A 5,489-nucleotide genomic window follows, 5' to 3' on the forward strand; every position below is an offset into this window, starting at 1 on the left:
CCCAGGGGAAGCAGATCCTGGGAGAACCATACTTTGAGTAGTGTGACCTCTTTGAAAAGTTTTCCTTAGGTGACCACCAATAAGGGCATGGGCTCTGGGGAGGGACTTGTTGGTCAGGACTTCTTTGCCCCGGGCACTGCCTGGTGCCCTCAGGTAAGCCCCGGAAAGTACAAACCAATGGGGCTTACCTGAGGGCATCAGGCAGTTTGCAGTCAGTGGTCTCTGCCCTAAGCCCTGCGATGGCTCTCTCAGAGCTGCCTGGAGGTCCCTGACTCTCAGCCGTCCTTGAGGGCCCCTGAGACTTCTGTGCAGCCAGCCTCATTCTGGCTTCAAGCCATGGTCTGCAACACAGTGAGGTTGGCCAGCATGGTCCCTCCTCTCCAGTCCCTTGGTCCCCCTGTGCCTCTGTGCTGGGCCTGCTGTTTGGCTGCTGGGGGCTACAGGCGCTCCTTCCTCTGCTAAGCGTTACTCTTCCGTGACAGAGGTGCCTCTTTTTTTCCATCAGCAAAGCGGGCTAATAATAGATCCTACATCACAGGGACAGTGTGGAGACTGACAAGACGATCTGAGGATGGCAGGTGGCCCGTGGCAGCACTCAGCACTGTGGACTCATTTTTTTTTTTTTTAAGATGGAGTTTCACTCTTTGTTGCCCAGGCTGGAGTGCAGTGGTGCAATCTCGACTCACTGCAACCTCTGCCTTCTGGGTTCAAATGATTCTCCTGTCTCAGCCTCCTTTTTGTATTTTTAATAGAGGAAGGGTTTCACCATGCTGATCAGGCTGGTCTCAAACTCCTGAACTCGTGATCTGCCTGTCTTGGCTTCCCAAAGTGCTGGGATTACAGGTGTGAGCCACTGCATCCGGCCCTAAATTTTTAATTGTAGTAAAACATACTTAACATAAAATTTACCATCTTAACCGTTTCTGAATGTATACTTCAGTTGCATTAAATACATTTATACCATTGGGCAACCATCACTACCATCTTGCTTCAAAACTTTTTCATCTTCCCGAAACTGAAATTCTGTACCATTAAAATCAACTTCGCCTTCCGCTCCCAGCATCCCCTGGCAACCGCCATTCTTTCCGTCTCTGTGAATTTCACTAATCCACATTAAGTTCCTTACAGAAGTGGAATCACGCAATTTGCCTTTTTGTGACTGGCTTGTTTCACTCAATATAACATCCTCAAGGTTCATGTAAGTGGTAGCAGGTGTGAGAATGTCCTTCACTTGAAGGCGGAATAATATACCACGATATGGCAATGCCACGTTTGTTTATCCATTCACCTGCTGAGGGGCATTGTGTTCAAAGGTGTTGCTTCTATTGTTTGGCTGCTATGAAGAATGCTACTATGCACATCAGTGTACAAATATCTCTCCAAGACTCTTCTTTCAATTTGTGGCGATATATACCTAGAAGTAAAATTACTGGGTCATATAGTAATTCGATGTTTAATTTTTGAGGAACTTCCGTACTGTTTTCCACAAGGACTGCACCATTTTGCATTCCCATCAGCAATGCAGAAGCACTCCAGTTTCTCCACAGTCATTATTGTCTATGTTTTTGATAGTAGCCAACCTAATGGATGTGAAGTGGTATTGCTGGGTTTGTTTTTTTGTTTGTTTGTTTGTTTGTTTGTTTTTGAGACCGTGTTCCATTCTTATTGCCCAGGCTGGAGTGCAATGGCATGATCCCGGCTCACGGCAATCCCTGCCTCCCGGGTTCAAGTGATTCTCCTGCCTCAGCCTCCTGAGTAGCTGGGATTACAGGCATGTACCACCATGCGCAGCTAATTTTGTATTTTTAGTAGAAATGGGGTTTCTCCATGTTGGTCAGGCTGGTCTCGAACTCCTGACCTCAGGTGATCCACCCACCTTGGCCTCCCAAAGTGCTGGGATTACAGGGGTGAGCCACCGCACCCAGCTGATATTGCTGGTCTTAGTGCCAATCTGCTTCCCTCATTTATTTAGTCCTGCCCTGTGCTGGGCGTGAGAAGGGCTCTGGAAAATCACAGAGTGCCACCCTTGACCTTCCAGGTCCTCACCCTGTAAATGCCCTCAGTAAACTCACTGATAGTGCATTTTGATGTTCAGGCAACTGTAATTATCTTGGTCAGGGCCACAGGTGCACCTATTGGCAGAGGATGGTCATAGAAGCAGCATGGCCACCCAGGAGAGATTCCCAGGGGATGATGAAGGGGAGATGTGGTGGCCTCCTGGGACATCTGCCAGCCAAGGAAGCCTCTGGATCCGTGGCCAGCAAACTTTCTCTGTAAAGAGTCAGCCATAAATATTTAGGCTCTGCAGGCCATATGGGTCTCTGTCCTAACTAATATATAAATGAACGAGGTCACTGTGATAAAATAAAACTTTATGTATAGGCATTTAGTTTGAATATCATATAATTTTCATGTCATGCAAAATTCTTATTTTGATTTGTTTTTAACTGTTTAAAAATGTAAAAACTATTCTTAGCTTGTGGACTTGGCCCGCAAACCCTGTTCTAGAATCAACAGCAGTGACACTGTGAGAGCACAGGGCTCTGTGCAGCTTATGGGGCAGGGGATCCCCGAGCTCTCTGCAGTTTGATGGCCTCCATGGGGTCAGGCGTCCTCAAGTGACTCGGTTCCATGATGGAACGTGAGTGCCTTCAGTGCATAAGCACTGCTCACCAATGCCTGGCTCTGCGGCTCTGGTGTCAGCAGGCAGAATCCACGGGCACCTGCTGACCCAGAAGGACTGGGGCCAAAGATAGGGAAGAGGATGGCATGAACTCCGGAGGAATCAGCACTGTCGGCTTGCTTCACTATTTCCTAAAACAACTCCAGAGGCCTGTCTCAGCTTTGTCTTGGAAGGAGGGTCACAGTCACTCTGGTGGCCCTGAGAGGACAGGCCGGGGGAGAGAAAAGGTGCACCCCTCTTCATGGGGCAAACCCACCTCACAAGGTCAGCAGGGTGCAGGTCCCAAAGACCAAGGCTGGGGACTCAGAGCACGTGACCCAGGACGCAGGGGATTTAATTCCAGCTCCTCCCTGCCATGCTGCATGACTTTGGGCAAGTCATTTTTACTGTGTGCACCTAAGTTTCTTCATCTGTGGAATAGAAATGCTGATACCTCCCAGAGCTGTGGGTCAGGTGGATTAAAACACGTACAGGGCTTAGAAAGAGTCTTGGCACATGGTGAGCACTGACTCAGTAGTAGCTGTTGGTATTATTAGCTCATTTAATCTGAACAACAAGCCCAGGAGGTGAATACTATTTTTGGCCCCATTGTATGATGAGGGAACTCAGGCACAGAAAAGTTAAGTCACCGGCCTTAAGGCACACAGCTAGGACAGGGTGCCGTCTGGAGAGCCATCCCTGATCTGCAGGCAGACCTGCCCTCTTAGCCCCTGGCCTGTGCACCCATTTCGGAAGCCACAAAAGGAGGCCCAGGAGCAGGGAGCCTGGGCACGGGACAGACCCCGTAGGAAGGTGCCTAAGGCTCATCCAGCAGAGGCCTGTTTCCTCCAGGAAGCCCTCCTGGTGACCACCTTCACCCTTGGGAGCCACGTTCACACTTGTGTGGACCATGTGCCAGGTGAGGATGACACCTGGGGGTTCAGCCTCTGCTCAGAAGGGGCCCTGTAGTCCTGTGCCCATTAGCTGTGGTCTCTCAGGCACTCCCCTCTCTGGGCCTCAGTTTCCCCACCTAAAGAAAGAGAGGTGAGGTGGGCTTCTCCACAGTTCTCAGATCTAACCAGCCTGTGAAAGGTCTCCCACTTTCACCCCACCTCCAAACCACTAAACCGCAAAGGACCTGCCTTCCCACAACTCATGAATTACAGCATAGGAGCTTTCTTTTTAAACTTTTACCCAGAAGAACCTCTCTGGTGGGGTGTTCCAGTATAAACCAGCACATTTCTGACCCACTGTGCTGGCCACCACCGCCTACCCACCAGGAACAGGTGCCAGGCCCTGGGCACTGAGGGCCCATCCTGGACTGGAGCTCGGAAGAGGGGCAATGCTGTGTGGAAGCCAGCACGCTGTCCCATCACCATGGCTGGAGTCCCCACCCCGGCCACCAAGGCCCACAGTGTAATCCTGTAGGTGCAAGCCAGTGGGCACACCGAGGTGTCCCCTGGGACCTGAAGTTGATATGATGCCAGCCCAGGACGACCGGCCACTCCTAGTGCCCTCCCAAGCCTGCAGAAGCCCAGAAGCCCTGCCTCTCCTACGGGAATGACCGAAAGCCACAGCACAGATCTTTGTGGGCTGCAGATAACTGTCCTCAGAAGGACAAGGATGCTGGCTTCTGTGTAGGCAACACACTCTGTGCCTACTAGAGGAATGAATGAACAAATAAATGAACCATCGAGTCCAACCCGCTCATTTTCCAAACGAGAAAACGATAGGCTAGACACAGTGAAAAACTTGCCTGAGATCACACAACCACCGAGGGACAGGGCCTGGGTATACAGCAAGCCACCAGCAAGCATATCTTGAGCACCTGCTGTGTGCCAGCTACTGATCCCAGTGCTCACATAGAGCATTGCACAAGCAAGCCCAGCCCCTGCCCCCACAGAACGTGCAGCCTTGCTTCTAACCAGAGTCCAGCTCGACGCCCAGTCCTGGGTGCTTTTCCCACACCTAGGAAAGTAGTAGCAAAGAGGCCCCGCTCGGATGCTCCGGGGAGGCGGTGAGCAGCACAGGGTGGCAGGCTGGCTCATGGAGCTGACTCTAGGCTTGCGTACTTTCCACTCCTTCTCCGGAGTGGTTGGAGATTAATTATTAATGCTGAAATAATTGGCACTCATTAATGTGCCAGTCATTCACGGGGGAGTGGGTCCCCACATTAACCAATGCATCACTTGGTGATTGATTAATTAAGCTGAGCTTTTATGAGACACCCTCGGGTGACAAACCACACTCTCCTGAGGGTGGAAGATGCGAGCAGGAAAGGCTGCCTTCCTCGGGGTGCAGGGAGGAACCAGGAAGGCTGATCTTCCCTGGCGCCCAGGCCCAGCTTGCCACCCGTTTGGATTGACATTGCCTTTGCCTGCGGCACAGATGAGGTTGAGCTTCAACCATGAAGCCCAACGCCAGCGCAAATTATAGGCTTTTGAGAATGCTATTACATGAATCACCTGCGGGGCATGAGGTGCTCCTAAAAGCAAGAAAAATAGCAAAGGCGTGGTCGAGAGTGCTGGCCTCTGATCTTAGCCAGGGCCTCTCCCTGGGTCCTGCTGACCTGCTCAGCCTCAGTTTTGCTCCAGTAGGAAAATGAGTGAGTGACGTTAACTTCTGACCCTGAGATGGGTGCGCCTTCATTCACTGTATAAGTGAGTATTGACATGGACATAAACACGAGACCAACACACCCTGCGGACAACTAGCAGTTGGGGAAGGCATGGGGGGGCGGGGGAGTGGGCTGAAAAACTGCCCATTGGTGAACATACTCACTACCCGAAAACACCCATGGAATGGAACAAATCTGCACAGGTCCCGC

Source organism: Sapajus apella, unplaced genomic scaffold, assembly GCF_009761245.1.
Source record: "Sapajus apella isolate SASKATOON/1434 unplaced genomic scaffold, GSC_monkey_1.0 scaffold72, whole genome shotgun sequence".
NCBI lineage: Eukaryota > Metazoa > Chordata > Mammalia > Primates > Cebidae > Sapajus > Sapajus apella.